Below are 23,262 nucleotides of genomic sequence, written 5' to 3' on the forward strand. Positions count from 1 at the left end.
TATTTCATGTTAATTTCACTTCTTTCTCCCCATTGAGCTGCCCCAGTTCTTCTCTAACTTAGGCTTGCTGATTGCCTTTAATATTTTGTCTGTCTTTAATTATAAAATGTTAATTTAAGAGTAAAGTTGGGATTTATTCTATGCCACTGTTAACGTTTATGATTGCAACTCTCTTGGAAAAATGTGGATTTGTGACTTAGAACTAGTCGTGCTTTGTAGTGGCTTAAGGTAAATACGCTTTTAGTAAACAAAACCAAACAGTTTGCTGCTTGCACTTTTGCTTCAGATTTGCAACAGATGAAGCTGGCATGTGTGAAGGGTAGAGCATGGAAAGTACTAGAGGATAAATGAGTGATTTGTGAATGGATTGTTACTTGTAAGGATAGATAGAATCCACAAAACATCACTTCTTGTATTAGTGTACCAGCTGGAAAAAAAGTAAATACTTTAGCATAGCATATCATAAAGTGTTTGATTTACTACTTCAAATCCTGCTCAGTAATAAGAAAACCTTTATCTTCTGTGTCTTTATACTAATGGAAAGACATGTATATATGTTTTCATAGGTATGAAAAGCATCTGTGCAAATACATTTTTAAAAATTCAGAATACAAGAGTCTCAGTCATCTATATATGAACTGTCTTGAAGAATTTATATAATGTCTTGCTCTGTAGAGTACACAAAGTGCTGACACAAACATATTTGAGAAGTCCATCTATCCATCAGTGTTTTCTTCACCAGTTGCACTGTAATCTTGTAATACAACAGTTACTTTGTTATGCATATTATGTATAATAGTATAACGATTATTTTCCTGTATAAATTATTTTGAATTTCACTCTGTTGAATCAGGAGAGTCCTTATGCAGCACTGTCAACAACTCCAGTTGTTATATCTAACCTTACCTCTCCTAGCTCATGGATTTATGAATCCATTGTAAGAGCAGTTATACATTGCCTGATTTTTAAAAAAGCTTTTTTAATGTAATTTGTAACATTTAGTGATTCTGGATATATTTACCTCAAAGACTTGTCTGTTTCCATTCTTTTTAATTCCTTTTTTTTTGTTTTCATATTGGCTGGCTGATTAAAATTTTTTAAAAAGGGTGAAAATTAGGAAAATCTAATGACAATAATGGAGGTAAACTATACTAAAGAAACTATTTATTCAAAGTATGAATGATTGTGACATGACCAGAATTTATTCTCTTGATCCTATTTCCATTTGGATTGAGGGATCAGATAATAACAGGGTTAAAATTGGGGGGGGGGGGGGGGGGGAGAGGAGAGAAAAAAAAGTGTATTTAAAAGCATTCAGAGATGTTAAGCAACAATAAAATGCTGTAACCATTTAAATGACAGCAGCTGACTATTTGAATTAACTTTGTGTTTGGCTTAATTTGGGGTCCTAATTATTCCTAACTTACGTGAGTAGATTTCAATTATACAATACTGCAGGGATTTGTAGCTAAGGCAACTAAAGGAATCATTTTACATAAAGTACTTTTGTTCAACTGATTAGGCAGGTTAAAATGGAATGATAGAAAGTGGGAACTCTTACCTGATAAGGCCCAATGAATTGTTTTCAGTAATACTATGAAGAAATAACATGAGGAAATCTCATTATTGAAGATTTTGAGCATTTTTATGCAACATATTTATATCTTGATGATGTGGTGTTAGTTAACTACTCACAAGTGATTCTGATGAGTATTGGTAATTCACATTTCTGTGGTACCTTAGTTTGGTCTTCCTGAGGTGACTTTTCCTAAAAGCATTTAGCAAAAAATGTAAAGGTTAAAAAATATTTAAAAAATACATATTTATGCAAGTTACTGATTCAAGTAGTCAAAACACCCTATGTTTGCTGCATGATTTTTCATGTTTTTGACATAAACAATCTTTTGAGACATACAGTTCTTGTCTCCAATATCCATTTTATCTAAAATTTCTCTTAAGATAACCTGGGGTAATTAGAGATGAAGGAGATACTGGAATAAAAGACTCTGGAATCACTTCTTGTTTGTATTACCCACACAAATGTGTACCTGTTACTGGGAATTAATTTTTGAGGCAATCACTTGTATAGTTTGAGAGAAAACAGATTTTTTATATATATGTATATAAACAGTGTGTACATTTATCCTTAGCTAAAATGCTTATTTTTGTTCTCTGAGCATTTATAAAGTTACACCTCCTAAATTAGATCTGCAACATAAGGTAGGTGCCTCCTTTTGATGATGGTAGACTTAACATCCCTAGTCTTAGAATGGTTATTTTTGTTTTGTTCTGGGCTTTTCATACTCACCTTATTTTGTTTCCTTAACCAGGGTATTGAAGGTTAAAAGAATGCTTATTCTGCTGACTCAGGAGAATAGACAACACAACAGCATGTCTGCAACTTAAAGTGATAAGTCTGTTTTTAGAGCTGTCAGATTTGTCCGTGTCAGTTGAACATACTCCTGGACCTTTATAGTTAGAGACTTTAGGAGTACCGCTGTTGTTGTTTTCTGTGTGTATTGTGTTTTGGAGATCAGAGCTTCAAGTACCTCTAATGAAGTCAATGTGAGGATTTGACGCTATTTAAAGGGAGGGGAGAAAAAAACCACCTGCCAAGCATATGGTTAGAACATTTAACATTAATTTCCAAATCAGATCCCAAGTAAATATTTCTTTAAAAAAAAGATAAATCTGCGCAGCAATAGATCAGTGTGCATTTCTTTCTTGCCCTTGACAAATTTCAGTTTTCTGTGGAAGATAATGTATTTTTGATCATATGTCTTGTGTTAACACATATTAACACTACACACTTTCAATTAGTACTGCTGACAAGTTATTTAGGAAAGTCTCTGGAGCATGTGGAGATGTGTACAGTTTTTTCATGTCAGGTGTTTGCTTTCCAAACTGGAAGCATTAAGATTCAATTATCAGATGATGCTTGTAGTAGGCAGTGCACCTTTGGAAGACCATCAAGGACAATGCTACGGGTGTCCTTCGAACACCTGGGCGGGAGGACATCTGCACATGCCCTGAGAGCTGACATCGTGGAGGTCAGGCATGGCTGCACTCCTGGGTACATGCACGTGAGTAGGGTAAGACAAATAACACTGAGCTGTAGTATTTTTACCTGATGGTGGTGAGGAGTCTTGAACCCTGCTCTCTCTCCCCATGAGCTCCCTTTTGCTGGCTTTGGCACCTGTGTGATGGCCCTGTGGTGGACTGATAATAGGGAAGAGGACTGACAGGAGACAGTGTTTCTTCTATGAAGAAGCTACACTTCCAGAAACTCAAATAGCCTCATTGAGTCTTGGTGCTTCTAGTTCAGAGTTTTTTCCTTCACTGGCAGTCAGTATTGGAAGCTTCAGAGGAAGGAAGGTACCAAAATAAAGTGCCCAAAATAGCCTGCTTACAGTAGGCATTTCTTAATTATCCACTGTCATTGAGTTCCAGTAGATAGAGCCTGACTCATTGCTTAATTAAATGTGTTTTTAATAATCTAAGTTATGTCTTTAGGTTTTGGAGTGCATTATTGTGGTCATGAATATCCTTGTCTTTTGTGGATTTCACATTTTAAAGCCATTATAATGGAACAGATTTCTCCATCTCTCTCACCCCATTTCCAAATCATTTAAGGAGTATATGGAGTAGCACTGTTGACTTGAAAAGTTTGTCATATGGTTTCTCACCCTCCATCCCCCTTCTCTGATGTTTGTGCCACCTCATAAACCTCAGCTGTGCAGAGGAAATCATTCAGCTTCTTTGCATTGTCTTCCTTAGCCTTAGCTAGTCACCTAATTCAGGGAACTTGTCTCTTCTCACACAAAAGTAGGCTTCCTACTTTTGTTGTACTTAAGAGAATTTCTGGCTATGAAATCACTGGAAAATATTTTGGAAAAACACCTGTGAGTTTAAGATGTGCACAGAACTAGGCATGGAAAATTATACCACAAGCTCAGGAAACAAAAGCCGTCACATATTGCTGGTTTGGTTAACTTTCTATAGTAATAGGAGTCGTAGTGCCAGATACTTTTTTTTTTTAATTTTGCAGCACAGTTATAAATGTTGCAAGGTCTAATTGTGGCAAACTTTTCCTGCTCAGCAGATTTTTCTTCTTGCTGAGCAAGTAATGTGCTTATATGAGTGATATTTGGATGTGTAAACTTGGTTTATGGATTTTTAAGGGCTCTTTAAAGTCAAACTTAATTTTTAATTTAAAAAAAAAAAATTGGTTTTAATGAGACAATTTTATGGCCAGCACATGCCCCATGAGAAAAAGAAGTTGTTACAGATGGTCCAGAAGAGAGGGTCTGCTTCAGATGTAAAAATTTTGTGTCAGCATTTCAACATAGCGTTTTCTTAGGGTATCTCTGTTATCACTGACACTTTCACATTGACAAGCATATGGGATGTAGTGCTGAATGTGTAAATTGAAATGATCACATCTAGGATTTCTCTCTACCAGGTGCCAGCTTGCTGCTGCAGCTCTGCTCTTAATGGTGAAGGGGAGGTGCTAGGAATAGTTTCATTTGCTAATTACCTCTTATCTTCAGTACATAGTCCTTGGGCAAACAGCTTACCCAGGTGTTTTTGAGAACACCTATCTGTACAGTGCAGGATTGAAGGTGGTCCTATGGTGACAGTACAGAGTGCAGAACATGTAAGAAATCTCCATCCATCTGTGTTTGGGTTTTTTGTTGGTTGGTTATTTTTCTTTTATTTTCTTTTTTTTTCTTTTCTCAGTCTTCAATGATGAACAGAAGACAAATCTGAGAGAATTTTTCTGTATCATTGTGACTGCTATTCCAAAAACCCAACAAAAATGTGTGCATGTCTTTGTTACAGTTCTTTGATAAAAAACCTGATTGTCCTGTCTCTTGATTTCAGCAGAAAGTACATACATGCCCGTAAGAGATTTGCAAGGACCTGCAAGTTAAAATAAATACAGTGTGGTGGTTTAAGGAAGTGGTAGAGTTGAAATTGCTTTTCAGTAATTCTTTTCCAGGATCCAGTTTAACAGGATTATATAATTTTACTAATACCAGTTTGATCTGTCATTTATACAGAAAGGCAGGCTTTCTGAAGCATTTGCTTACATGTTCTTTTTGGGCTAGACTTAATCACTTGCAGAACTGATAATATTTTCTCATTCTTCAAGAATTCATATTACAGTCTTACTTTTAATATGACTGCAGTTTGAGTATGGGATGGTGAAAGGATCTTTTTAATTCATAATCCAGTAATTCATCCATCTGAACTGTGCTTCCCTTTACCTGGTATTTGATAAAATGAATCTGAAGAAACTTCAAAAGTGTAGATGTCGTCCAGTTGCCCTTTTAGCTTTCTTTAATGGTGTTTATAGAATAGATACATTCCTTACTATATGTAAGTAAAAGATCTGGTTTTTTACACTTCCTTTTTGTATTTTTCCACACTCCTCATAAGAGTTACAGTTTTCATTCTCAAGCATTCTCTGCAGTCCAAAATTCATAATCACTTGGGCATTTCACTTACATATGTATGCCCAGTACAATTTTATTAGTAATTGCACTTGCACACTTGTTATATTACTTGCCTCTAGTTTGCAAGCTAATGTTTAGTAGGATTCAGAAATCATTATGTAGCAACTTGTTAATTAAAAATCCCAAACAAACAAAACCAAGGGAGAAAGACAAACCAACAACCAACATTAAAAAACCCAACCCAAAGTAAGAAAATAAAATAGCCTGATGGATGATAATACAGAATCATTATGGCTGGAAAACACCTTTAAGATCAAGTCTAACCATAGCTCTGCTAGGGCCACTGTAACACCATATATTTGAACACCGTATCTAGACAGCTCTTAAATGCATTCAGGGATGGCAATTCAACCACTTCCCTGGCCAGCCTGTTCCAGTCTGAGAACTCTTTCAGTATAGAAGTTTTTCTTACACCTCACTTAGCATTACTTGATGCCATTTTTTCTTGTCCTATCAGTTGTGACTTGTGAGAAAAAAACAACACCCACCTCTCTACAGCCTCCTTTCAGGTAGCTGTAAAGAGCAGACTAAAAATGTGCAGCTATTTCAGCCACTCCTTAGAAGACTTATTCTAAAACCTTTCACCAGCTTTGTTTCTCTTCTCTGGACCTGCCCCAGCACCCCAATGTCTCTCTTACGCTGCAGCACCCATAACTGAACACAGTACTCAAGCTGCAGCTTCAGTACTGCTGGGTGCGGTGGGACAATCCTGCTAACATCACTGTTCCTGAGGCAGGCCAGGATCTGTTGTTCCTCCTGGGCACACTGCTGGCTCATGTTCAGCTGGCTGTTGCTTCCTGCCAAGCAGCTTTCCAGCTGCTCAGACCCAACCCTGTAGTGTTGCATGGGGTTGTTGCAGCCCAAGTGCAGTTGACCTCTCAGCAACTGCTTACACGATTGGCCTCAGCCCATTGATCCAGCTTGTACAGGTCCCTCTGAAGAGCCTTCCTACTCTCCAACAGATCAACACACCAGCTTCACTTGGTGTCATCTATAAACTTACTGAGGGTGCTCTAAAACTCCTTGTCAAGACCATTAATAAAGATACTATACAGGAGTGGCTTCAGCACTGAGCTCTGGGGGCACTGCTTGTGACAGCTGCCAACTAGATTTAACTCCATTCATCACCACTCTAGGCTGGCTATCCAGCCAGTGTTTGATCCATCAGAGTGGCCTAGGGCAGCCATCTTTCTGTGTGTGTGAGGATGCTGCGGGGAACATCATCAAAAGCTTTACTGAGGTCTGGGTAAACAACATCCACAGTCTTTCCCTCATCTACCAAGCAGGAGACTGTGGCAAAGAAGATGAGATTTGTAAGCAGGACCTGCCCTTCATGAACCCATGCTGAAACTCAGCCAAGAGTTTGGAATCCTGACAAAGAAAATGTAGTTACTAATGGTACACTCTTTAAAACCAGTTCTGAAGGGGCAATAGAATATTTTAATACAGAGTTAATTGATAATTACAGAATCTAGCAAATCAACAGGATTTCTTAAACTAGTTTGGAAATAACCATCTCTTGATGTGCTCAAACTGAGCTCATGCTGCTGTATGATATACTATATGATAATTTGTCTTTAAAAGCAGTGGTCTTAAGTGTATTCAAGAAACATGAATATTGATCTGTTTTAAACCTGTTTTCAAGTATCTCGGTTTGTTTCCAAGGTTAGTTCTCATATGGTTCTGTGGAAACAAATCCATGCATATCTCTGCCTTCCTCTCTTTCATTTGTCTGTAATTTATTTGGCTTGCAATGTTACTGCAAGAGAACAAGGAGGTTGTGTTGAACAGCTAGAAAAAAATCTCATTGTCACTTTTGAGTAAAAATGAAAATAATCAAGGTAATACCTCTAGTTAATACATGAGGCAAGGCTGCAATTATTGATGTATTTCTGAATGTGTTAGGCGCATAACTTCACTTTCAGTCGGGGAGAATTAGGTGCTTTGAAAACATTTAAAAATGTAGCACTTGACAAGAATTCTCACTTAACTGGAAAATGTTTCCTCATAAATGGTTAAATTTCTCTCTGCCTTTGTTTAGACTAGGAAGACTAATCAAACACAGGCCACATTTACATCATGCACCAGATTATAACAAATTAATCATCACTTCCTTTCATTCTTGTCGTGACTCTTGACTCTGTTCATCTTCAGCTCCTCCTGTGCTGGTTCTGGTGCTAACCTTGGAAGGCTGTTTGGGTACCTGCTCAGCAGAGGCAGCTTGCTGCAGAATCATGTTAGCTGTACTGGGGACCTGATCCTGCGAAGCAAGCTGAGCAGGTTAGCTGAGTGTCCTGGAAACTTGAAGCTCAGAAACCTTTCTCTGTGTTGTTACCTTGAACCACCACCAACCTGTTAGCTGGAACATTTCTCTTCCCTGCTTCTCCATCTTCTTCTTCAGAAACTTAATCAGGAAACAAAGTTTTGATGGCAGGAGGGAACAGCTACGTGTTTCCATAGAGTTTTATCACCCCCGTCTAAAGCCTGATCTTCTATTAGCAAACCAATTGTCAGTAAATTTCCCAGTTATGAAAAAAATAAAATTACAGAAAAAAATTTAACATGAAAACATGGGGGTAGATGTGCAACAGAGTGTATCACAGCTTTCCACTTCACAGAGTTCTCAGAACATTTTATGAACGGTCAACTTCTAGTGCTCTTGCACTAACATTTCTTCATTTTATAGATTAAGAAATCATGGAATGAAAGGCCAAGTTAGTTGCCCTAAAATATGCAGGGAGTAAACACTGGAATCCTGATGAGCATTTGGAGATACTTTCCTCTCAAACTAAAAATGCTAGAGGAAATTTTATTTTAAAAATAAATTAATTCACTTACAGTCAAGTCATTTCCTCTGGCATCTGTTGCATAAAATACACATTCACAGATGAATAGTTTTAACTAAAAAGTCAGCAGGTACCAAAAGGATAGTTATAAATATATATTTGCATCCTACAGGTGGTAAAGTATCCTGAATTTGTAGTTCTAAAAGGAACGAGTCTGGAATAATACCTGAGTGTGCAGTTAGTCTATGCAAATCAGACTGCCTTAAAAATCTGTGTGTGGGTTTTGATGTAATGGATTAGATTTTTTCTCTTCTCTTTGCATATCTAAACCATTGGCAATGCACGTTTCGGTTAGTGACAATCTATAGTAAAATAAATATTCATGATAAGTGAATTGAGCTACCTAAAATTAAACTTTCTCCATGTGCTTAATCTGTATTGTTTTCTGTCTCTGAGTTTGTAGGCATCAATTCGGCAAGCTCTGAGAACAATTAAACTTCTCAAAGAATTTTTTTCAATCAATTAACTCTAATTTACCTCTTAATCTGATTCTGGAAGTAGAATTGCCTGGCTAATTCACGATGACTACAGCTTACTTAAAACGCAACAACAGCAGTGGTCAGTTTGCTTTGTGTGTTTTGCGGACTTAAAATGGATATCCTGGTTTCTCAATGAGTTTAGTCCCAGCAGTGGTCTGCCCTGGTATTGAATGGGGTTTGCTCCTCCTCTGCCTTAGCCCCAGATGCTGATTCCTCCTCTACCCAGTTGTCACAGCCATCCCTGCAGCCCTGTGCTGATGGGAGAGAGGGTTTGGCCTGGTCACAGTGCTGGCCTGAATGTTTTCCCAGCCTTGGAGGTGGCACAAGGGCCTGGACCTTGATGGGGACATGAAATAGAACATGGGGCTAGCCCCTTTATGTGTCAACACAGATTCATGATGAATAAAGTTAACTCTGAAACTATTTCCTCCTGTTGTCCTAGTTTCTACAAGTTTAATTTTTCTGTCCAAAGAGAGAGAGATTTTTTTAAAGTGTTGATGTGACTAGGGGCAACCACTTCATTGTAGTTGCATGCTATAGGTTCTTAGGTGTTACAAAAGTATATTTATGGATGCCATTGACATTTTATATACATTTTAGGTGACTAAAGTATAGGCATGGAAGACTATGACAGTGGCATTTTCCAACACTTTTTTTCTGCTGAAGTGCCTTGACCCAAGGGATAGTGGGTAAATAGCAAAGACCAAATAATGTCTTGCACCTAGGAATTTATTTCAGGTCTCTGAAGAACTCATTTACCTTGTTCAAAGGGTGATTCTTTAGCTGACTCCTAGACCAGGAAAACCAGAATTTTCAGAGAATACCTTCAGGCCATGTAAGGCCGGAGACCTTTTAACTCTGACTTTCATTATAATGGCTTCCTCAGTCCAGGCGTGAATAGGCATGTGGAAAGCTGATCTCTTCATCTTGCAGTAGCCTGAGCAGAAAGTCAGCAGTGATTTCTTGTCTTTCTGGTATTTGCTGCTGTTTCACAAGTTTTACTGTGAGATTTTTAAGCTCAGCTGATACCGATTGTGTAGAAACAAACAATTGAAAGGCGACTGGACATTTTTGCAAAAGAGTGACTTTTTTCACTTCTATCCAAAACTCATCATAGAAAAAAGTTCCACTAAATGAAATAACTAGGAAATATCTGTAGTGAAATATTGTAACTTGGAAGAAAAGATTTAGTGATTTAAAGAATAATGTTTATTACATTGTATGTTAAACAGTAATTCTTAAAATGGTGAAAAAGTTTAAACAAAATTTGAATAGAACATATTAATTCAATTTATATATCCTGCAGTGAAAGTTTGTTATTTGGCTTTAGTACTATAGTGTGTTGCATCTTATAGCTGCAATTTAATGATTATTTGAAGGATAGTTTTACTTTTCCCATCTTTTTTTGCTATATTGCATGTTTCTTTCAAATCAGCTTTATACCAATAAGACTGCATTCACTTACTGTTTTGAAGTGTCTGTCTATCTATCTATATGTATATGTGTATGTATGTAGGGAAATAAAGGGTGAGCTATTGACTCTTGAATTGTTTTCAGTGTTTAGCATGTAATCTCCTTTGTTAGGCCAACAACCAAAAGTACTTCAGCACATTGTTGTGCAGTTCAATTCCAAGTACAGTTTTCACTGTTCTGAAGGGTCTTATAATTTGATTATTCATATGACAAGCTGCTGGTGCCAGGGAGCATTTTTTTAATGTGCAAGTTGCCCTGTACCATGTGGAAGAAGCTAGATCTGTGCTGAACACTGTAGGTTCTTACGTGTTTAGAACAATTAAAAAAGAAAATCTTCTTGTTATTTTAAGAAATACAGACTGTATTCTCTCACCTCTTTAACATGGTGTATTTTCTGTTATTGGAGCTTAATGGATCTGAATTGGAACAGAGGAATTGAATGTTACAGCAGCACCAGAAATACAGACCTATGTTTGCTGCTTTTGCTTAAGATTTGGCTAGAGGGAACTAGTAGTGACAGGTCTCCCAAAGTGATACAAAACAGTAATAGTCAGTAATGGGCAAAACGCATTCTAGATGCTAGTTCTATTGCTCACATGACTTCCATAAAACACTAAAAAGAGGCATTAGTAGTAAGTGAGCTATGTGTGTGCTGAATACTTCTAAATAATCTGGATTTGTACATTATAGTAAATCTTCAATTTAATTTGAATGTAACTTCATTCCCTACTGCAAGGAGAATGGTGTCCTACTTAACACCATTTTTAGAAAATAAATTTCTACTCTAGAAAGCAGAGAAAAATAGAATTTTCCACATATTTGATATGACTAGTACTGGAAATTGTGAAAGGCAGAGATGCCTGATAGGAGACTAAGTTACTCTACTTTGATGGAAGGGAGAAGGAAGGTAGCCCTGAGCGCATGCTATGAGCAGCCCTGGGGGGATTCCCATTTTCAATAAAAGAACAGAGGAAATGTAGCTGGGAGTGACTCTCTGAAGCAATTTAGCTATGGGCAGATGAGGAGCTGGAAAACCTGCCAAGTGAACCAAGACAGTGCTAGACCTAGGAAGGGCTTCCTTGGGAAGCAAGCTCTGCAAATTTGCTTTTGTATTTTATATTGCTTTCTTAACTCCTCTTAATTTTGTAATCAGGAATGTGACACTTTCACACTTCCCAGTTTTTGAAAATACTTATATTCTTAACACATACAGGGACTGTCCAGTACAGGAGACTGGCAGCAGTGGGATGTATTTCCTGCAAAGTTGCTAGTGTCAGCCTTGCAAGTCGTACTGTGAGTACTAGGCAGGAGGAAGATGCTCCCCTGCCTGATGCCCTGCAGGCAGCAGTGTCCCATTTGGTGGGAGGCAGATAGCAGCAAGGTGAGATGCTCCGGCAGGGTGAGAGGAAGAAAGTACTTCTTATGCAGAAAAAGCTGCAATCTCTGAGTTCAATTTATTGTGTCCAAGAGACATCAAGTAATATGCAAACCCTCTCCCCCTGCAAAAAAAACCCGAACAAATAACAAAATAAAGAAAGAAACAAAACTCCACAAACCCCACAACAGACAACAACAAAACCCACCACCCAATATTGTACAGCTCTTCTAGTTAATTTTTGGGAGGCTGAGAATATTTGGAAGGTATCTGAGGCAGAAACATCTCTAGTCACCCACTCTGGATTTCTCCACGGTGCTGTGCTTCATCAGGGTAAATGCAAAAAAATCCTCCAGACAAAAACATTTGGCCATACCAACAGAGTGTACTTCTAAACAAGGAGTAAATCCAACTGAGTTAGCACTACAATTATTATTTCCTATGTTGTAGATAGATGTTTTGATGCTATATGGGTCTAGAAATGTTAATGTGTATCTTGTATCTCACTGAATTGGGTTGTTAGCCATAATCTCTTGAGAGATCTGAACCCTCTCAATTCCTTATCATCTGCAGGAGTTTCATTTTCTTTCTAATTTCCCCTTCAGCTGTTGCTCTCTATTTCTGGCTTGTCTACAATTAAAAAAAGTTTTTAGAATTCATTTCTTGTTAATCCCTTTCTTTTGCAGTGTTTCCCCTTGGGGCAATTCTTAATCTCCCAGAAGCATCAAGGCATTCAGGTTAATGTTGGTTTTGTGGCCACTCTGGATAAGAGAGTATTCTTTAGCACATGTTCTTTTTTGTGTTTTGTGTCTTTTTTCCTCCCCTTCATCCAGTAGAATTGTGAATTTTTAGAAAGGTTTAGAGTTCAAGCTGCAGATGTATTCAGCTGCTAGTCTCTGCCTTCCACCACCCTTCCCTATTTCCTTGCCAATTCAAACAACACTTTGCAGATTTTCTTAATGAAATTCAGTTCACCTTACTCAGCCTAAAGTAAGTAGTAGAGGGGTGTACTAATTTAACCTAGAAACTCTTATCTCTGAGTTATCTCAGATCCATCAGCCTAGGTGCTTGTTGAGACTTGGATCTGAGTCTCAGGAATGCAGATTTCTTGCCAGAAATTTTAACTGCAGTCTCTAGGCATAGCTAGCATTGTCGAAATAATGAAAAAAAAAGTCTCATTACTCTTCACTTTCCAGGGGTGAGAAGTGTGTCAGCACCTTCCCACCATGAGTACAAGTATTTATGATTGGGTATTGGGTATATATCTTTACTTAAACTTAATCTGTTCCCCAGTCTCTTTATTTTTGTTTTTTTTTGTCTGTCTTTTGCTTTTTGCCCACTGAAATAAAAATTAAGCCATGCTGTTCATCTGGGGACAGAGCTTGGCCATGGGAAGTTTTTTTGCTGAGGCTGTCTACTTCTGTGGTATAGTCTCATAATTTGAAATACCTACTCTGCATATAAAACCATAAGAAAAGCATGAAGGAAAAAAAAAAAAGGACATCACAGTGATGTGTTTTTCATCTGTATGGAAAGTGTGATTCTCTCATTAACTTTGTTAATACATTTAATAAGAAAAGAACCTGCCAGAAACGAAGATATATCAGTAAAACTCAAAATATTTGGCATCAAGGTGGTAAGAATACTCATTGAGATAAGGTTTATTTTTAAAATTAAGACATCAAAGCTTAAGAAAAAAATATTTGTTTTTCCTTTGACACAATTATATACATTACCAGTGTTCCAGTGAAGATGACATTTCTTGAAACAAAACACTCCATTTATACAGGTTGCTGAAAATTCAGCTCTCAAATTATTCTGACTTCAGTGGTATGACTTACGTGTATAAGCAGAGCCTTTAACATAAAGTGACTGCAGCACTGGCATCATCTTTCATCTCCTTTCCCTCCCCTGTCTCACACTTACTCCTTCATTTTGAAAAGGTCATATCTCTTAGTGTAAATGGTCTTGTACGACAGTACTAATAATAATAGAAGGGAAAGGCAAAGGAATCTCTTATTACAGAGAATTATCAATACTTTCCACCTTGCCTATGTTTCAATTGCTATTAATTAAATTACCAAATCCTTCAGCTGCTGAGAGTAATAGAAAATTGAGATTATACTAATTTGTGATTAAAATAAGACATCCACTTAAAAAAGCATCTCCTGTACCCCAGGACTTGTTTCCAGCTTTACTCTGCCCCTCCCTACAGAAATGTGGTCTGAACCTGGTAAGTTACGCGATACGAGCAACCCACTTGCACTGTACAAAAAAAATTAAGGCACACCACAAGAACACCTATCCAAAACAAGGGAGGAGCAGTGAAGATGAAAGTCAAACTATTTTTTTTCCCTTTCCTTTTTTTTTGTGGTGATACACAATTATGCCATTTGAAAAGACAGCATTGGGTTTTTTTAAACTCAGTTTGTAGCTGGAGAATGGGATTTTCCCAGTACAAGTTATGAGAAGACAAATTGAAGGATAGAACCCATGATATTTTTTTGCTCCCACTTTTGGGAGGAAATGAGAGATTTTTATGACCCTTTTTATTTAAGGAGAAAAATAGAACCCAGGTTGAGTTTGATGTTACGAATATTCCCTTGCTTATAGTTTTGAGGTATTACCAATTTATATAGGTGGATTTAATTTCCATGGAGTAAAATCGATGCTAATTCTAACATGTGGCAGTCTACTGTTACTTCTTTTGCTGTTTTACATTTTCTGTTCTGCTGCTTGATTACTTTTATTGTAAACCCACAAAACAGCTGGCATAATGTTCAGGTAAAAACCATACTTCTGCAAGAATGATGAAGTGTTAAACTACTTTTGCTCTGACATTTTGGGCAGCTAGATTTTAATTATTTGACTGAAGTTGTTAATTCAGCTCAATAAAAACCATACGTACATGATTGATGTTGATGTCAAAATGACACAAAGGGTTCCCTGTCTTTGATTAGAAATGCTACTATCATGTTAAACACAGACTACAAGAGCATCTTAAATTGTATTGATTCTGTCATCCTTCTTTCTAATGTGCTGTTCAAAATCAAGGCAAAGAATGACACTGTATTCCTCTTCCTAGACCTCATTGCTTCTCTGTGAGTTACTAAGAGACAGTCCCCATGTCCTTCACTCAATAAAGGACTGAATGAAACAGGGATTTAGTCTGACTTGACTGTCTTGCTTTAAGTTTCATTTTGTTATATATTCATCACCCGTCTTGGGACGTTGTATCGAAGCATATGCTTGGGGGATGCAGCTGTCAAGCATTATTCCAGATAAAGAGAGCTCAAGCTACATCGTATCAGAGAAACTGTCCAAAAAATCAGATACTGCTTCTTTCGGGGTTAGCTTGACTTTTGCTTAGATGTGGTATGAAAGAGCTTACAGAGAGGAGATGCAGTTCTTGGCACATTCTGACTAGTTGCAAATTCATGAATGTTCTGTATTCTGCTTTTGTTTAAGGCTTAGTCCTTGTAACCCCAAGTGTTCAGTTATTCCATTCCTGTTCCATTACCTTGTTCTTCTTTTCTCAAGGAGACAACAATGGTAATTCTCCTATGCAAATGATCAAATTCTTAATGGCAGTATTTTGTAAAAAATGATAGCATTTTAGGAATAAGAAGAGAGTAAAGGAAGAAAAAGTTTGTCTGTGGGAGTAATCCTGCGGAGGATGGGTCATACAAAGTGGTTGAATCTCTTCCTTAGGTGTGTCCTCTGGTGTGTTTTGTCTGACCCTTAAGGTTATAAGCTTCTAAGAAGTAATGGTTAAAGTCACAGGTTATAAGGTGAATCTATGTTAGCAACTTTTCAGCATTTGAAGGGGAAGGGGCAGTTAAGAAATGCAATATCCCCCTGTATTGAGTGGAACATTTAAAAGTATGTGATTCAAATCTTAAAATTCTATATTCTGCACAGAAAATCAAAAATTAGAACTAAATCTTACTCAGTTCATACTGTCCTGCTTAAAAGTAAAACTTTTATAATCTGATGTTTTTCCTAAACCCAAATATTGAAACGCAGCATGCTTAATTTTTAAAATTTCTTTCACATAGGCATTCTGTGGAAACATAATATAAATATTATGTACTGTGACTTGGCATTTATTGCATTTCAAATTTTATGCTTCAAAAGGATGAATTAAATAGGAATTAAGACTTCCCCCTTCCCCCCCCCCCATTTAAGCAGTTGCTAGGAAAGAGGGAATAGTCTGAAAGTATCATCTTGAAATCATGAATTAGAATGAGTTATGCCAAGTAGCTGTGGAGGCCGTTTAGTATTTCAGAAATACAGCAGGGGAGCTTTTTAAAAAGACATAATTAAAAACAACGGATGATACAGGCTTTTATGGATCTTAGGTCCCAGGCTTCCAGAATAATTTAAGTTCCTCTAAAATTCCTCTTGCTGTTGTTTATTAGCATTTTTGTGATGCTTCCCTTTAGTCTGTATATTCAAATGGGAAGATTTCAGTGGGTCAGAACTGTGCTGGTTACTTCTGTAATATTTTGGTCAAATATTGTTTGTTTGGGTTTATACAGTAGAACTTTTGAGAGAGTATTCAAATAACATTTGTGAGTTTTCATTGTTTTGAAAATCTTGACCCATATTGTACCAGTACAGGTAAAGTTACTTCTGTTGTTCTAAATGACAAAGTTGTTCAACTGACTGAGAGTATTTTTCTTACCTAGTTAGCAAATTGTATGTAAATTACTTGTAATCAGCTCTCTACCGCTTTAGGCACAGAGCACCATGCTTTAGAACAATTCTGCATAGCTACACAGTGATACATCTTCAATTTCATTGTAGTATGAGAGGTTTTATTTGGAGGAAATTTTCTCTACTGCTAACAGTGAAGATTATAGTGCATATTTGAAAAATGGAGACCGTAAAAGCATGCAAAACATTTTCAGTACTACAACAGTATTTCTGAAAAATGTTAAATAGGATTTTGAATTGAAACCTTATTCTTCTCATATTACAGTGTTGGATCTGTAATTGTTATATACTGTCCTCTAAGTTTCAATGACATATTTACCACTATAGATGTGGGCCAGTAATGCTGTGAAGCCGACCATTGGCATCTTTAAACAGGATATTGTCTAATGCAGTTTATAGCTTCATTCTCTGTACCATTAAATAAATAAAGCATTCACTATGTGCATCAGTGCCATCAAGCATGAATACCCTGGTGGACTGGGAATTAAATGCCAAAGTGAGGGTCAGAAGCAACAAAGGCTGAATAACACTCAGCAAATGTATACATATTAGGTAAGGAACAGTCCCCCTGATGCAGAAGAAATTGAATAAGCACCTTGCAATGTCTAGATGGAGCATAAAGGCTTCTTTTGTTTGCCTGAGCTGCTGTCATTGACCCAATAGAATATTCCATATTATAACTGAACAATAGTTTATTACAGGTCAAAGGAAATCTTGGGGTCCTAAATTTTTTGTGGTGTTACACAATTAGGCCTGATCATTGTACAATCTGTAGCCCCTCTGGCCATATGAACTAGTGAAATACGTTTTTAAGATGTTTGCTTAACAGGGAAAAAATATTATCAGGGTTTAGCCAGGTTTTCTTTCTCTTAAACTACACTTACAACTTTAGGGGCTTACAGGTAAGGAATAACTGGCTGTGCTAATTGTGGTTTTTAGTAATTAATTTTTGATTCTATGAAGTATTCTGTTTTTTTCCAAATTCAAAACATATGTGTAGGTGACAGTGTTGCAATCTGGTTGACAAGCATGCAGTTACTGCTGAAGTAGCTTTTTTCCATCTAGTTTAATCAGTTTCTCTGAAAATATCAATTATGTTTTATGATCTAATACAAATAAATGTAAAACAATGTGTCTAGCAAAAGTTCCCAGAGGCTGAATATAGTTGTTTCTTTCTTGGGTTATGTTTGAACAGTTCCCATAAAGAAACATGTTTGTAAATACTTAAATTTGTTATTCTTTATAGGTTTACCTGCTTCATATTACCCTGTAGTGTAAAAATATCCTGGAAGTATTATTTTTGTTATTATAATTTAACAGGACTGAGTGCTTAAAAGAGTTACCTCCTTTGCTTTGCTTGTCTGAAGCAAAGATGATGAGTTTTTTGGCTCATCTAATGCAGGTGATTTTATTTTAGCATTAAAGTATCCTCTGTAAGCAACAGAAATGAAAAGGCAAAATTTGTATTACAAAACCTTTGTTAAAGGGCAAAAATTCAATAGGTGACTTCCTGGTAAGATGAATCAGAGCATAATAACTGCTTTGGTTGAGCAATAACCCAGAATGCTGGAGTGTTGATAACTGTCCATGTTCTTGGGCTTGTTTGTTGTTGTTGTGCCTTCCTCCCCCCTCCTCCTCCCCCCCCCCCCGCCCCTCAGTCTTCATATATAAAAATTAACTTGGTCGTAGCTCTGTCAGTGGACTGGGAGAATAACTTTCAACAGTTAGAAAGAAAAAGTGTGGTTTTCCACTCAGTTACTTGAATCTGTTCTGCACAAAGACAGTCAACAGCTGAAAAAGTATGTGAATTGCCTAAATTGGTGGGAATTAAATAATGAAAATTAAATGAAATTTGGTTTGGAAGTAAAAATGGGGGGGAAAAATCAACAATGCATCAAGCTGTCATAAGAGGCTATTCAGTTTCTTGCATAGTTTTAGTAATTTATCTCCTGAACTGAACTGGTGGATGTGCTGATATATGATACTACACACTTACCAAATTCTGTAATTTAATCCACACTGTAACTCAATAGCCTTTTGCCTAAGATGTTGTAATCTCTTTAGGATGTGCTTATCCATGAAAGTTGAGCCTGCTAGCCACTGTGAAACTATATGGGCAGAATTTAGTGCCCATTTAAGTAGTCCAGTGCCCTTATCATTAGGTGTATTAACAGATGTGATTTTTGCAAGGTTTTGTTTCCTTAGACCCTGAAGTTAAATTAAGGTAAAATTATAAAAAATATAATAGTTTTATTCCTACAAGTGAGAGATTTCAGACCAGATCCTCATTAAACGAGAATAATTTTACTTGCAATTTCGCTAGTCATGGATTCAGTGCTATCTTTCCCCTATTAAGATTCGGTTTTATGATTGTGTAAATATCTCTTGTTTTCCTGAGAGTCTGAAAATAGACATATAAACCCTAGAACTGACAAGCATTTAGTACCTCCACTAATTTCTACCTCTGTTTATATGTTCAGAGCTAACAAATATAAAAAGGTATAATGTGGGGTACTTCGAGGCTTTCCTTTAATCTCTTTTAAGGCTCTTTATTTGTGCATTGGATAACAGCATGGAAAAGGTCGAGCTACTGTCTTTTGATTATTCAGTAGCACAGAGTCTTAGGGCCAGAGTTACAGCAGGCCTGCACCTGGTTATATGGAAAAGGTATTCAGTGTTCATCACTCTTAACGTGGTCTTGAAAGTTTGATTCAGGTATGTAAACCCAGGTATTTATGTTGTAGTAATGAGGGGTGGGTGTTGTTTAAAATCACAATGAAACAAGAGTTCTTTATGATTAGAAATTCTTATTTCCTAAGCAGTAAAAAAAATCAGTTCCTGCGTATTCTTCCATTTTAATGATTGTACTGCTAGTTTTGTGGGATAACTAAAATAGTGGCATACAAACAAAACTACAATAGGTGAAGTGAGTGCAATACAGATACTTTATTACTTGGAAGTAAATTCACAGAAACTAGACAATGAGGTTTGACTATTTTGAATTTAATAAATAATTTACAGAAATTACTTAAAAAAATTGAATAAATGACAAATTATCACTTGTCTGGGTGTAAGTGCAGACCACATAATCACATCAGGTTATTTTTTGGCTGTATTTCTGAAGACCTTACTTTTATGGAAGTAGTAATGTAGCTGTAATATCTTTTGTCGGAGAACATTGAGGTGAGCTTGTGGAAATACCCCTTTCCAAATTCACCAGAGCCTAGTAGCTCACATAGCTGGACTCAGATACTCTTTAGTACTCAGTGCAACTCTGGAGGAAAGCCATAAATCAGATTTTTGGGCTCAAACATTACTGGTCAATAATATTAAAATGTCTTCTGTCTTAGTTAGAAAGATATTTTCATCATAATTTTCAACCAGTCCAATCTTATGTGTAAAAGAAGATGCCATTTTTAAAACATTTTTGTAGAGCTAGTTTACTATCAAAAAATTAGTTATTCATTGTCAACAGCACAAAACATAACCCTGTTAGATTTTTCAGACCCCTTCATCTATCCATATAACATTTTTACTTGAAGTTCTGAAATGATAGTCAAGATTTTGTCAATTTTCAAAAAAGTTCTAGTAAGTGTGTTGTACCACTGTAATGAACACATTCAATTTGTGCTTGTATAGCACAATTCCTTCTTCAGCATTCTGTAATCCCTACTTCATTATCCAAACAAGATTTCAACTTCCCTTTCCAAGTGTATTCTCCTGATTAATTGGCCTATTAGCTAGAAGATAACCTCATGCAACTGAAAGGGTAATGTAGCAATGTCGTTTTGGGATGTGTGTGGTGTTGCCCAGAGACCAGAAGAAGCACCCCTAGGATTATGTCTATGACAGACTTGAGATTCCCTGTTTGTGCTTTAATAAGCAATTGGAATGGCTAATCTGATAGTGCATAACTACAGTAAGTAGTGAGTAGTAATTGCTAGAAAAGAAACCAATAACTAAGGAGGGGTGATTAAATTTTTTTATTTTGTGTTTTTTAAAACTTTATTAGGAATGGTGGGCTCTACCATTCCACTGAAAGATCCTGAATAAACCTGACTGTTTGGATTCTTTGTCCTGTACTGCAGGAATTGAGGGATTTGTATTATAGATGCATGTGGCGCAGCGCGTATCCTGGGTGGACTTTAAATTTCAGAACTGGTCAGAAGGAACTGATTTTTGTGTTTAAGGGACACTGAGTGTTCCTCATTGCTTTAAAGCATGCCACTTTTTAAACATGCAGAACTCTTCGTGGATATGTCTTGTGTTCTGCTTACCTCTGCCTTCACTTGCTGTGCTAACAAGGACTGTTATTAGTGAGCGTCTCCCTCCTGTAGGTGCTTACACATAAATCACCTCCTCATCCTCTGTTGGATTGATTTTGTACACCATGTAATGGAAATTCATAGATTCTGAGCCATTTCTGTAGTGTTGTAACAGACATTTTGCCTCAGAGGAGTTGCAGGCTTCCCATGCTGATGCCTTCTGCCTTCATACCCTCCCTGACAACCCACAGCAATCTGCCTCGGAACCCACGGGGTTTACAGAAGATGGTTCTGAAACTCTCTTATCCCTTGTTCGAAATACTGCTGACTCCTGACTTTGTGTGTTCAGCCTCCTCTGATCAAACACTTCAATGTGGATCCAAGAAAACTGCATGAAAAATTATATTAAACCCATCAATCAATCAATCACTAAAATTTACAGTAAGTACATTGCTCCAACCCCTGCTGCATACCCCCGGCCCCACACTTCCCAGTACAGCAGAAGTCTGTCATTTCAGCAGTCCTGGCCTGGTTTTGCAAATGCCGGCAAGGTCCACTTTGATGTGGACTGTACAATTTTATTTGTCTTGGATAGCATAGTAACCTCAACAGCTGATGGATTATACTATGGCATAAAACTTGAGTGTGCCCAAAGCTGCCCAAGTCTGTAACTGCTCCGTGATACATTCTGCTACCATACCCTCCCTCAAACTTGAAGAAAGGCAATATAGTGTTTTACAAGCTAATTTTGCTTGATCTTGCCAGTCTGTAAAACAATAAAACATAAACACCAATTTTGAAATCCGAGATGAAGAACAAGTAGTTTAAATACTGATTTTGACTGATTTTGAAACCATAGCAGTTTTGCCCATGCATGAAACCTGGAACACCACATTAATTCACCCGATCTGTTCCCGACTGTTCCCTCCTGAGGTGTCAGGGACTCTTGTCTGTGTCATGCCAGCTGGTGAGGTACACTTATTGGGTTGAGAATGGCTCTCAGCCAACCTGCATCTCTTCCAAACATGTTGAAGGACTAAAATTTAGATTTGAAGTATTTAGTGACTCTGAGCCAGCTCTTCAAGTTTTTCTTTTTTCTCATCCCTAGTGATTCCTCCTTTGTGTTTTTGGGGTTTTTTTTTTGTGTTTTTTTTTTTTTTTTTGTTTGTTTTTTTTTTTTTTTTTGTTCTGGAAGATGCAAAAAATGAGGTTTGCTGCTTTGAGACTTCAGCAAAAGTTTCTGACAGGCACCAGATGAAGAAAAAGTAATCCATCATAAATGTTTTATGTTACAGTTAAGAAAGAATTCTTGCTAAGCAAGTGCAGTTTTGGACAGTTTTGGGGAGTTGGTTTTTTTTTTTTTTTTTTAGTACTTATGCTTTTGTTTAGACTCTTGGACTCCCATTAATTTGGCAGATGCCTTACTCTGAAGAAGTGTGATACTTTCCAAGAAATATAACTGAGTCGTAAAAATGACTGTTCAAATAATTTGAGAAACTGTATTCAGTGGGTGGGTTTTTTTTTGTTTGTTTGTTTTTTTAGTTTTAGCCACTTTTCTTTGGTGTATATATATATGTATATAGTTGATCTTCACATTTTTTCTTTTCAGTATCAGTTTATCTCAGTAAGTAATTGCTAACTCTGAAAGTAGTGATTTGTAGACATTTGCAATATTAGCGCGGGAGCTTTGGAGATAAGACATTCAGTTAATGTTAGGCACATGGTCTCCCACTCTTTAAGATCACTGTGCTCCTTGCACATTTAGTGGTACCCCCAAATGGGAGCTAAAGTCACTGGTCATCTGACCAGGAGTCAACTGCTTCTAACCTGTAGGAAATGTTTTTCTGGGACTTAGTTCTGAGTTTTAGCACTCAGGGCTGTTTGCAGGCATCTCCTTCCACCTGCGATCTGGAAGTCAACACATGTTGTTGCATTTAAAATCTTTCAGAAGTGAACCTGCCAGGAGCAGCTGTTTTGGCTGCTAGTGCCATCTCCCACCTTTTACCCAAAAATACTACAGTGCGCAAGGACACTTAAACAAGGAGCTGGAAACTTGGAGAGTGTCGTCTGTACTTGATGGGTTGAATGTTTATCTCCTCTGAAGGTGCCTTAAGCTCCAGGTTGAAGACATCTCTGCCCTTCCTATCAATAATTTGCTTGAGGAAGGTTTAAGAAACTCTCAAGATGCTGTTCTAGAATAGCCTAATTCTGGTGTTAGATATATATTCTCCAACCTCAATCAAATATAAATTGTCTTAAAGCATGAAAGCCTCCTGCCAGTGATCTCAAAAGAGTAGAAGAGTAGAAGCTTCTAAATAGGTCATTCGCTCCTGGTCATTCTCCTGATCTGATGTGGTAGTCTATGCTCAGTTTTAGGCCAAGTGGCATTTGTAGTTGTAGCCATAATTATTTCATCAGTCCTATAATAAAAGAATCCTCAGCTGCCTTTGGGTTACAATTTTATAATAGGTTTCTGGAACAATCTGGTACTGAGAACTCACAATGGTATTAATGTGTTTCCTAGGAAATGCTAATTAATCCACACATATCATTTCCACCAAAAAGCAAATGCTGAGTGGTTTATTA

The 23,262-nt window shown here is 37.0% G+C and overlaps 1 protein-coding gene across 21 annotated transcripts in view; it reads left to right on the plus strand.

Moving 5' to 3' along the window:
- ADGRL2 (adhesion G protein-coupled receptor L2) overlaps nt 1-23,262 on the plus strand; it is a 398,831-nt gene that overhangs the window by 278,883 nt on the left and 96,686 nt on the right. The window lies entirely within an intron of this gene.

This window comes from Melanerpes formicivorus, unplaced genomic scaffold (assembly GCF_026170545.1).
Source record: "Melanerpes formicivorus ecotype bairdi unplaced genomic scaffold, bMelFor1.0.p_v2 SCAF_7, whole genome shotgun sequence".
NCBI lineage: Eukaryota > Metazoa > Chordata > Aves > Piciformes > Picidae > Melanerpes > Melanerpes formicivorus.